General features: G+C 38.3%; 1 protein-coding gene across 1 annotated transcript in view; it reads right to left on the bottom strand.

Moving 5' to 3' along the window:
- The window catches only part of PRTG (protogenin), a 128,982-nt gene that overhangs the window by 30,470 nt on the left and 85,487 nt on the right, over positions 1-13,025 (bottom strand). The window lies entirely within an intron of this gene.

Genomic DNA, 13,025 nt, shown 5'->3' with positions numbered 1-13,025 from the left:
GCTGAGCAGCAGATAACATGGATTTACCACACGTTCCTCTTTAGCTGTAAAAAAATTTGCCTCCAATGTCAAAATCTAGTCATCATATTATTTTGGTTTGTTATTCCAGAGACCCTGGAATATCCTGGTTCCTTCCTGTTTATTAATTTGTCAGAAATTTGACTTCATGTTTGTAAACTTAAGACTGAAAGCAGAGACCAGTGCCCTCAAATAGTGTTAAGATAAGCATTACCAGACAGTAAGAATTATCAGCTAAAAAAGAAAAGCCAACAGCTACAGAATTAACAGAATTAAGGATACAGGGTCAAAAACAGAGTTTAGGACCAATATGTGAAATACACAAAGAATGAACCTCAGCATAAGTAGCAAAAGTCAAGTCCTAAAACCTCATAGATCTGCAAAGACCCTCCTATGCCTAAGGGACAAAGCAGAGACCAGTGCCAACACTGTGAAATGCCACAGGGAACAAGTCCCAAGGCCTGTTACAGCTCTTCTTGTGTTAAGCACTGCCACATATGTGGTGATTGGTTACATGAGACTCAGCAGATTTAGGCTATGTGGTTTTGGGGGGAAAACAACAGAGTTAGGAAAAACAGCTACAAGGAACAGTGCGGGCCTCCTCAAAGCCCAGCAAAGGAAGGAGGAGAAAGGGAAGACAGGGAGAAGTTTTTTTTTTTTTTTGTCAAACCAATACCCTATTTTACTAAAAACCACATGTACATTACATTTTACAAAACAGTCCCTTCCTTAACCCCATAAAAGAATGGTTGCTTTAGTTTCTTCAAAACTCAACACAAGGGGGAAAAAAAAAAAATCACTCCTTTTTTTTTTTTTTTTTGAGATGGAGTCTCGCTCTGTCACCAGGCTAGAGTATAGGGGCATGATCCTGGCTCATTGCAACCTCCGCCTCCTGGGTTCAAGCAAGTAGCTGGGACTACAGGCGCATGCCACCACTCCCAAGTAATTTTTTTTTGTGTGTATTTTAGTAGGAACAGGGTTTCACCATGTTGGCCACGATGGTCTCAATCTCCTGACCTTGTGATCTGCTCACCTTGGCCTCCCAAAGTGCTGGGATTACAGGCTTGGGCCAGTGCACCCGGCCCCACTCCTCAATTCTTAATGGTCCCAGGGTGATGGCTCAAATAGGTAATATTTTAATTTAAGACTAAACTTGCTAAAAAGATTTAGCAATATATAAAGACGAAGGGTTAGGAAAGAAAGCTCAAATTATGCTAACACAAATTTGACCCTAAACGTTTTGATTCATAACAGTGTAGCTCCTGACTGTCAGCTTACATTTACATTTTGTCCCTAGTCAAATGTACTTTTCTTTTATTAGGGAGTCACTCTTTGGCCCCAAAATGATCATCTTCCTGACACATTGCTATGGCTGTACTCTCCCCCTTCTCCCTGCTGATTCTAGGACTGGTTACAACCTCCTTCCGCGTGATTCATTCTCATCACCAGCTCTTCTACTTGGATTAATAGTCACATAAAGAAAGAGTCAGGCTGGGCAAGGTGGCTCACACCTATAATCACAGCACTTTGGGAGGCCAAGGCGGGTGGATCATTTGTGGTCAGGAGTTCAAGACCAACTTGGCCAACCTGGCAAAACCCCATCTACTAAAAATACAAAGAACAGCTAGGCCTGGTGCTAGGTGACTGTAATTCCAGCTACTTGGGACGCTGAGGCAGGAGAATCGCTCAAACCTGGGAGGCAATGGTTGCAGTGAGCTGAGATTGCGCTATTGCACTCCAGCCTGGGTGACAAGAGTGAAATCTGCCTCAAATAAAAAAGGAAGAGTCAGAACCAAAAGTCTGGCTAGCTAAGGAAGAGTTCACAGGTATCAGTAAACTTTTATCAAGAGCCTACAAAAAGTCAGGTACTGTATGAGAGACTCAAGGACTAGAAAGATACAACTCTTCCTTTTAATTTCAATCAACCAAAGAAAACAGGCTGATAAATGAATATTCTAAGTACTATTTACCCTAACAGTTGTACAGACTTGAGCAAGTTTCTTACTTTTTTAAGACTCGTTTATTTTGATTTGGAAGATGGAAATGTAACAGCATCTCTCTGATACGGATTTTAAGAATATTAAATGAAATCATGCCTATAAAGTACTTTGTAGAGTTCCTATAATTAGTAAACACAAAACACTACATTGTTGTTGTTCTGTGAGTAAAGGTGCCTGGGAGAAAAGGTAGTATTAAAAATATGGCAAACTTAACATATTTTGGAATCAACTTTGTGAGAGCTTATGAGTATCAAAGATCTCTTTTCATTCATATAAAGATCTAGAGATCAGAATGTCTGCAAATTAGCAATTGGCAAATACTGAAGCTGAGTTTAGCCACTCTCTGTGCTCCCTAATAATCTCTGATGTATAGAGCAGGCAGGCAAAGGTTCCCAATTGTGTGTCTGGCTTGTATATACTATTGAAACAACTGTGTTTTGTGTGTGTGGCCACTAATAATGCTTGCTGCTGTTTTGGCAACCATGTCACATGGTACCTATTCCTCTCAGTGGTGTATCTACCTTCACCCATATCTAATCTAATAATCTCTCATCTTCCAACAAAGAAACAGCCCTAATGACAATAAATACTTTGGAAAACAACTTAATAAATTTCTTTCCTAGTGGAAGAACAGTAAATCATTTCATTAAAGAAAAATCTGGAAGTTTGAGGACAAATATTAGAAACAGCAAGCATACGGACACAAAAATTAATTCAATCTGTTATTAATAATTATATCCCATTTTTATAATTCGATGTTCTTACCCTCAATGACCAGGCTAGGAACAAGACAAAAGTATAAAATGAGACTCTCTAATGCCAAATTCTTTTAAAGTTGTACTTGTCAACAACCTGCTTAATTCCATTATAACTGCATATGATTTAACAATCATAGTGCATTAACAGTATCTCTGTGCAACACCTCAAGTAACCTACAATGAAACATGTTTCTAAACACCACACAACAAAAAACCCCAAGCCTTCGTCCAGCATTTTACTTGAAAAACTTGCATTTCTGTTCTACATCACTAGATGGCATCTGTGTGCCTGTTAGGAGAGTGATGACCCATTCATCCTGGTATTAAATAGGTGTGAGACATTCAGATACCAGCTGAAATCTGGTATCTGAATATCTTGATGAATGAGCAAATCAAAATAGTTATGCAGGATAATGGCTTAAGTTTCACGAAATGAAGGGCCTGATGAAACAGCAGTAAAAAGGAAGGGCTATCTTGGATAAGTATTTGCCATACCAATAAATATTTCATATAAACTTCAAAAAGCTCTGTGTCCGTTTTGCTTCCAAGTCTTCTACAATGGATGTTGAGCCAAATACAAGACAACTTTCCTAATGACTCGGTGCTACTAAGAAGCTAAGAGACGGCCTGCAGAGTTGTTAAGAGCTGGGATATTAAACTCAGGCTGACCGGAATTCCAACACTAGCTTAGTCACTACTATGAAACTTGGGGAAGTTACTTTTTCTCTCTGTATGCTGGTTACAATCACCTGTAAAATGAGTATGAAAGTGATAACAGCATCCATCTCATGAAGCTGTTGGGTGCTTTAAAAGAGGGCTTGAGTATAACAACAACGACAATATACTAATAAAGATATCAACAGTGGCCAGGTACGGCGGATCACACCTGCAATCCCAGCACTTTAGGGGGCCAAGGCAGGTGGATCACTTGAGGCCAGGAGTTAGAGACCAGCCTGGCCAACACAGTGAAACCCCGTCTCTACTAAAAATGCAAAACTTAGCCAAATGAGTTGGTGGGCGCCTGTAATCCCAGCTACTTGGGTGGCTGAGACACAAGAATTACTTGAACCTGGGGGCGGAGGTTGAAGTGAGCTGAGATTGCATCACTGTACTCCAGCCTGGGAGACGGAGCGAGACTCAGTCTCAAAAAAAAAAAAAATTGGCTGGGCGTAGTGACTCATGCCTGTAATCCCAGAACTTTGGGAGGCCAAGGCAGGTGGATCACAAGGTCAAGAGATCGAGACCATCCTGGCCAACATGGTGAAACCCTGTCTCTATTAAAAATACAAAAATTAGCTGGGTGTGGTGGCACAGGCCTGTAGTCCCAGCTAGTTGGGAGGCTGAGGCAGGAGAATCGCTTGAACCCGGGAGGTGGAGGTTGCAGTGAGCTCAGATCGCGCCACTGCACTCCAGCCTGGTGACAGAGTAAGGCTCCATCTCCCTAAATAAATAAATAGTAATAATACAATTGCTATTAGCATCCTATGATTCCTAATCCCTACTCCCTCTCAGGTACAAGGGCAGTGTGGTGAAGTAATTAAACAACAAACTCTATAACTACACTACTTGGGTTTTGGGTTTGAATCAAGTTTCGTCATCTACAAAATGTGTATCAGATGAGTTTATATCTGTAAAATAAAATGTTCAGAAAAACAACAGGTACTTGATAGGTGTCTTTTAGTGCTAAGTGACTAAATTTAGGGGAGAAAGCTGGTTTGGGAATTTGGAGATTTGGATATAAATCTTACATTACCAAGCCATGTGGCTAAGAAAGTTGCTCAGTCTGGTATAGTTCAGTTTTCTCATCTGTATGATGAGAAAGGTGACATTTATCAGTGTTCTCAAAATGGTTTAGATAACAATCTATTAGGGGAGCTAAGACAAAAATAAACATAAGTACCATGCATGATAGGAATAACTGCTGCAAAAGAGATGTGTTAAACTCCAACGGCATTCACAAGAGAGAACGATCACCACTTACTTGGAGAGTGGGCAGGGCTTCACAGAGGAGGTGACATTTGAGCAGAACCTGACCCTACAATAAGCATGGGGAAGAAGAGATCTAGGCCAAGGGAAGAGCATGAGCAAAGCTGAGACAGGGGCATATACTCCCTGAGAGAAGTCACAGGGAGTTCAGATTTGCAACAGTAAACTAAAGATGGGGGAGGGTTGTTATACAAAAAAGGGGCTGGGGACAGATCACAGAGAGCTTTGAGAACCCAGCCAGGCATTGTGAATTTTATTAAATATACATGGAAGGCAGGTGATTAAATGGAATAGTTGAGAGAAGAGACTAAGGAGTAAGAAAGTACCAGGTGGCTAAACTGGGTGGCTCACGCCTGTAATCCCAGCACTTTGGGAGGCCAAATGTGGCAGATGGCTTGGGCTCAGGAGTTCGAGACCAGCCTGAGCAACACAGCAAAACCCTGTCTTTACAAAAAATACAGAAATTAGCTAGTCATGGTAGTGCACTCCTGTAGTCCCAGCTACTTGGTATGCTTAGGTAGGAGGGTTGCTTGAGCCCAGGAGGCAGAAATCGTAGTGAGCCGTGATCGCACCATTGCACTCCAGTCTGGGTGACAGAGTGAGACTCAAGCTCAACAAAAAGAGACGAAAAGAAGTGTCAAAGTTTCCAGCCCAGCTCAATCAACAGAAATGCAAGAGGACATGCTTGGCAGAGGGTTGTCCTTCAGTTCCGTCTGTGCTTCTGGGCCTATTTTTATAAAGCAGGAGCCCTGCATCACTAATGTTTGAGAAATCAGATAGCAAAATAGTAAGCATATGTATAAGAGAGTGCATTCTAAAGAATGGCATCCACTCCTATATAGTGGCTTTGTGATTAAAACCCTTCCCCCAATACTTCTTGGTTAAGTTATCTCTGAAATAGGCTAGGTTATAGGCCCTGAGTAAGTGGGAGATACTAACACATACATTCAAGCTCCTCAAATACCCAGTAGAACAAAAGCAGAATAATCAGATACATAAACATTAGGTAGTAAATTACTTTTACTTCAAGGAGAACACATTCAAGAATTCCAATCCTGCTGGCTTTTGATCTTTGCTTTACTCTTATACTTCTTTAAGATACAAGGCAAAAACTAATAAACTCATTGAGCAGGAAGCTTCTACACCATACCGTCCCCCCAATACCATGAAGACTAACCGCTGCCTGACTGAAAACGAACTAAGACGGTAAAACCGATGGACATCAAATTCAAACTTTATGGACTCTTTGTTGTAATACTAATAGACGTTTTGTTTCCCGGAAAATGCGTAAAAAAAACCCAATTATGTACAAACTACTGGGCTGTGGACCAACAATAAGAGATAATATTTGGGTCATAAAAACTAGGTCTTTGTTGCTCTCAGCTGATGTTTGTTTGTGAGGCTCCAGAAGCCTTGAAAAGAACCAGGTCAGAGCAAGCAGGCAGGGGTTAGATAAAATTAAGAGAAAACCTGAGATCAAGAACATGAGAAAACTTCTTCCCGACAGCAGTGAGTCCAACTCCAACACTATTTCTAAAATTCAGCTCTGGTGAAGACTCCAGAGTTTTTTCCCCCATCCTTCTATGGAAATCCTCAAGTAGGGGGGAAAAATCCTCCTATGACTAAAGGAAGATAAAGCAATCACATCTACTTCAGGATTGCCCTCTGCCACTTGTTCAATTTACAGACAGGGGCATGCTGGAGTGACCTAATAAAATGCATAAAGAAAATTAAAAAGCATTATTTGAAAAATGACTAGGTATAACTTTAAATTGTTTATTTTAAATGCTGCTATAGAAAAACTTTATTAGCAACAAAGTTTCACAATTAAGATAGCTTCAAAGCACTAAAAATCATCGAATTAGAATATATATGCAAAGGTAGGTAGCAATCAGAAAACATGCGGATACAAGGTCAGCATATGGGAAGTCTGAAGATGTTTAGGTAGGAAGTGATCAGAATAAGTAAGGAAGATGAAAGTCTGAAGGATGAAACCTAATGTCTGGCCAAATGTCCATTTTTAATTTAATCTTTTGTGCTACAAGGTTTTGTGCAAGCCTTTTCAGGCCCATTGTTCCCCTACAGTCTGACGGGAGAGCTCCTTGGTCTGGCTAGCCAGGGTGACTGCACTGCCCCCAAGTCTGTCCCTTTGACACAATACCCCCTATATAATTATTCAGAGAAGAGGCCAGCGGTACAGACTGCTCTGACACCTGGGTCATGGCCTCTGACATAGAAGCTGGGGCCAGCTCAAGTCTGGCTCAGCAGCAGAGAAGCAGGAAAAAATGCTAAGGGGGATGGGTGGGAAAGGGAAGCTGAGTGAAACATTACCCTAAAAAGCTATGTGTAAGCACAGTAACAAAAACACAAATCACATTTGAACAATACGATCTGCCTTCAGGTTTTCCAAAGGTAAGACTACAGTGCTTCTCCACTTGAAATCACACTGAGATGAGGGGAGCAGATCTCTAAGAGGGAATTCTTTGTCTCATATCATTCAACTTCTATTAGAATGGAAAAAGTTAATTCAAGATGATTAAAATAATAACTTACATAAATGTACTAGTATGCTGATTTAAAAACATATTTTTAGCTAAAAGAATGCTAACTTCAAGCCTAGATTAAAAATTCATTCTCCTTTTATTTTTAAACTGAATTTCCAAAAGGGATTGTTAATCAGAAACATTTTTCACTTTGCCTGCATTATAAATTTAAAGGAGTTCTCTTTAATGATAACTATGCCAAAATGTTATAAATTTGTTGTATGATAATATATAGAATATTTGAGTGTAAAAGAGAATGGCAGATACAGCGGTCAATCCTTCACTTCTCAAACTTTCCCTATGTATTCTATATACAGCTTTCTCGAAAGCTGACCAGTAGAGTATTTGTCTAAACCTGAAATGACACACTCTTTGTTTTGCCCCCTAAACCCCTGAAAGGTCTTAAGACAAATAACACCTCTTACTCTCAGTAAAAACATCCTCTTTCCTACTGAGTTTAGAATAATTTAGAAGAAAGTTCTTTGTATGTGACATCTGAAAATCAGTTTCCTACCAAAATAAGTATGTTCTATTGATAATCTCTATTTTTTTTTCTTTCCTGAGACAGAGTTTTGCTCTTGCTGCCCAGGCTGGAGTGCAATGGCTCGATTTCAGCTCACTTGGCAACCTCTGCCTCTCAGGTTCAAGCGATTCTCCTGCCTCAGCCTCCTGAGTAGCTGGGATTACAGGCACGTGCCACCACACACGGCTGATTTTTGTATTTTTAGTAAAGATGGGGTTTCACATTGTTGGGCAGGCTGGTCTCGAACTCCTGACCTCAGGTGATCTGCCTGCCTCAGCCTCCCAAAGTGCTGGGATTACAAGCATGAGCCATGGTGCCCAGCCAGATAATCTCTAGTTTGGTTTTTTTTTTTTTTTGGGGGGGGTTTTCCCCTTTTACCCCGGGCGGAGTGCAATGGCCGCGATCTCGGCTCACCACAACCTCCGCCTCCTGGGTTCAGGCAATTCTCCTGCCTCAGCCTCCTGAGTAGCTGGGATTACAGGCACGCACCACCATGTCCAGCTAATTTTTTGTATTTTTAGTAGAGACGGGGTTTCACCGTGTTGACCAGGATGGTCTCGATCTCTTGACCTCGTGATCCACCCGCCTCGGCCTCCCAAAGTGCTGGGATTACAGGCTTGAGCCACCGCGCCCGGCCGATAATCTCTAGTTTTAAAACCTCCCCCAAGTGACTAGGATTGTTTTGTAAATTCCAGAAGCATAAGGCTTTCCTTTCCCAATTACATTGTGCTCACCAGTGTTTTGATCCTTTTATTTCTTTTCTGATCATGTAATTTCATTTTTAATTGTCCATCAGGCTTTCAAGAATTCTTCTAAAATTTTTATTTTTTGACAAATGTATTACTTTAGGATGTCTAGATAAGCAATATTTTGAGTTGAAGATTTCTACTTGAACTTTGCTATAAGTGATTCTAATTTACATTCAAACACTGACAAACTAATATGAAAATGAGATTGGAGGGCTCCACAAACATGGTTTTTGATCTTCCATGTACTTCTCTAATGGAAGGCTTTCCCTTTGTGAATCACTGTGGAAGAAAGAAACCTCACTGGTCCAATTTTGTAAGATTAGTCTTTCCCACTGCATTACCAATTAATGGAAATCTGGTGAAGGTTGACATCTCCTTTGGTTAGGAAAGAGAAAAAGAAAAGAAGACTTCAAAAGGGCAGTGGCTTAACTTTCACAGAATTTATAGTAGCCATGTATGAACCATACTATTAAGGCTACACGTCTACATATACATACCCAAATAATTTAAAAGTGAGTAAAATGGAATGATGGTTGATTATAAGTAAAAAACTTATAATTCTAATACAAAAAACTGTGTTAGAATAGTGGTGTGTGTGTGCCATATCCTAGGATAATTAAGAAGGTATAAAATTTACAAAGGAAGTTTAAAGTTGTTACCTAAGAAAAAGAAATAAATTTCTTTGATTATGTTGACATTTCTATCAAAAACAATCTTTACCCTAAAAACATCCAAAGGAGAACACTTGACTCATGCTACTGTACTTGGCTTAGCATTTGTTTAAGTAGCTGCTCTGTCTGCCAACACACATACACCGTCTGTCTCACATACATCATTGCCTTACAAACAATATTTTCATAGACTGACAGAGAGAGCCTATTCATGACAACCAAACTTCCCCTGAAGCTATGAAATAAATTTCCTTCCAGGACTAATATTTTTCCGTTTCACTGTTGTGAGCTTGCCATGCCATTTTGACCCTTTTGTGAAGCAACATGAAAATACCATCTATCATCTCCTGAACCACAGTGACTTGGTCAGAGGTGCACCGTTTCATTGCAAAAACATCTGTAGTTTGATAACCATCCCTTCAAATCTCAACCCTCACCAGTGAAAAGCATGCTTACAAAATGAGACAATGCAGATAGACAGCTTGAAACCAATCTGAAATTTCTCCTCAAGTGGGAAATGTAAACTGGTAAAATATCAGCTTCATCAATCACAGTGATAAAACCATAATTGTTTATTTATTTATGCCTCCATCATAACTCACAAGAAACAGTATGTTACAACTTATATAAACTTCACTGAATCTATCACTGAAACAGATTTCAATGTTAGCAAATAAGAGAATTCTGGGAGTTCTTTGATACAAGCAGCTGCAGATTATTGAAGTGTTAACTGGCTATAAACAGTCTATTCAACCTGAAATTTTTTAGGTATTAAAAGACACTGAAGATACTCAGGAGTTCTGAAAGGTATTCAACGTATCTTAAAATGGTTTTCAACACATATGACAGAGAATCTCAAATAATTTAAGCATATAGAATCAAACCAAAAAGATTTTCTGATAAATAAAATTCCATTCAACAGATCTAGGTTTCTTATATTCAACCTGAAATATATTATTATAAATATCAGTTTACAAACATTTCATGAATAAAAGAGTTATTCAGTTGTTTAAGGAAATAATTTCTGTTGAGAGTATTTTTGTATTATCCACTCAGCTACAGCCACAGTCTTTAATTCCTCAAGTGGGCTTTAACTGGACAGTATGAAAAAGAAACTGATTTTCTGTGCTTTAATCTCTTAAGAGGCAAATTTATATTACAGTATATACTGAAATGATACAACTTTTAAATACCCCACATTCCTAGATATTTTTTTATAATTAATTACTCCAGAAGTGCTGTTGTTTTAGTCATACTAAGTGTCTAATCACTGTAAAACCATCCTCTAATCTGGAGACAGTATGGACTAATAATTGGTCAATAAAACAGTACAGGGCATTCTTAAACCTTTACAATTATTTTTTAGACATTTTAATGTATTTGCTTTATTATTATTATTTTATTTGTCTGTGCGTGTGTACTTATACACATCTTTTCTTTTATTGAATGATAATGACCCTTCACATCGAACCTGAATACTGTGATGTTTTCCCTAAAAAGGGATGTTCTCCAACATAAACACAGCATCATTACTATACCCAATAAATTTAACAACAGCAACATTTATCTAATATATAGTCTATATTAAAATCTCTAAAACTGTCCAATCAAGTTCTTTGTAAATGCTTTCCCCTACAAGCATCCAAGATTACACACTCCATGTCATGTCTCCATCAAGAACTGTCTTCTGCTCTTTTCCTGTCTTCCCCAAGGATGGCATTTCCAGTTGGGCTGTTTTGTGGAATGTCTCACAATCTGGACTTATCTGATGGTTTCATTATTAGGTTCAGGCTAAACATTTTTGGCAAGAGTACTACATAGGTTAAATTATGACTTTAGCGTATTTTATGAAGAAAAATAAAAAATCTGTGATCTGTTCGGTTGCTTGTTGAAGACAGATTTGACTTCAAAAGCTTTCCTATTTCCCAAAGCAACATAATTTTCTTAATGGCCAATTTTATTTCTTTTTATCTATACCAAGTTATATCCGTCTATCTATATACAAATGTTTATACTGATCACTTGTTTGTCACTAAAAACAATAAAAAGGGGAGATACCAGCATATTTCCAGACTTCTAGTAAGATTTCTAGAACTATCTGGGACTTTGAATATAAAGTATGCAAATATAGATTTCTTTTTAAATTCCCAGGGAATCATACTAGAATGCCAATTTGTAAAATGTACACAGCATGGGAATACCAAGAATGAGACCATGTAAGTATGCAATTGAGCCCACCTGGGACACAGAATTACTATGATTAAAACAATCACTAATTTCTCAGAATAGAGATATGCACAGAAAAATGGGCCTTTTAAAAGCATGTCTCCTTACTTCTTAAAGTTATTGGAGGCTTTAAACATAGTTTCTATTGTTTGGTGGGGTCAGAGTTGAGGCCCATTGCCATGACTTTTCTTCTGAAATTAAACGTCATTTATTGAGAAGAGTGGACGTGTAGCTATTCAAGAAAGGGGAACCCACTAAAAATCATCATACTTGGCCATTCAGATGGAGAAACATGAAAGTTAAGAAAATTATTTTGTTTCATCCACTAATATCTTTAGATCAACCAAAATTTTGTAACTTGTTAAATGATCCTAAATACCATAGAAATCTTCTTTCCTTATTATATTATTACCAAGCATAAGTTAAAATGATTTCAATACATGATTCATAGACACTTTTCAACCATTTCAAGATACAGTTTTTCTGGAAGTAATGTGTCTTGGGAATTTAATTAGTATACTAACTAAGTGTAGTTTGTTTTGTGTAATTAAACTGTAGCTTAATTAGTATACTAGCTGACTGTAGTTTGTTTTAACTGCAAGGAAGTACATAAATAAACTTATAGGCCATTTATTAGCAATAGTACAAGAGCATATGGCATGCAATAAAGAATACAATACTAGTTTCATTGATTTTCCAGTCTTTTTACCCCAATCTCTTAATCTAGGTATATTCAATTTAAAAATACTTTTAAAAAATTATGATCAAATACATTTGTTATGAAAAATTTATAAAATTCAGACAAGTAAAAATAAAAAGACATAAAAATAAAAGGTTCTTAATATCAGCCCATGGAGATAAACACTATGAGCATTAAGTTGCTATCTTTTCATTCCCTTTACTATCCATACATACACATATTCAATATTTATATATTTTATAGCCCGATTTCTAAATTTAATATACTGTGAACTATTTCTGTTGTTTCTCTTCTAAAACATTCCTTTCAAGGTCCATATTTATTTAGACGACATCAGGAGCATTCAGGGTGGTATGGCTGTAGACTACATTTATTCAAATTGTATGAATGTACCACAGCTTAATTTATTAACCCTCAGTAGCCAAATATTTACTTTTCTCCAGCTTTTCCAATTATAAATGATCCTATATATTAAACACTCTTGGAGTTAAATGTTTGTGCATGCTCGTTATTATTATTTGAGATGAAGTCTTGCTCTGTTGCCCAAGGTGTAGTACAGTGGTGCCATCTTGGCTCACTGTAACCTCTGCCTCCTGGGTTCAAGTGATTCTCCTGCCTCACCCTACTGAGTAGCTGAGACTACAGGCACAATGTCCGGCTACTTTTTGTATTTTTAGTAGAGACAGGGTTTCACTATGTTGGCCAGGCTGGTCTCGAACTCCTGACCTCATGATCCGCCAGCCTCAGCCTCCCAAAGTGCTGCGATTACAGGCGAGAGTTACCGCACCAGGCCCTTATTATTATTTTATGATGGAATTCCTGGTAAAAGTGGATGCATGTTGTAAGTGCCC

This window comes from Sapajus apella, unplaced genomic scaffold (genome assembly GCF_009761245.1).
Source record: "Sapajus apella isolate SASKATOON/1434 unplaced genomic scaffold, GSC_monkey_1.0 scaffold37, whole genome shotgun sequence".
Taxonomy (NCBI): domain Eukaryota; kingdom Metazoa; phylum Chordata; class Mammalia; order Primates; family Cebidae; genus Sapajus; species Sapajus apella.
The sequence above is the reverse complement of the archived record's forward strand: the minus strand, read 5'-3'. Positions and strand labels throughout refer to the sequence as shown.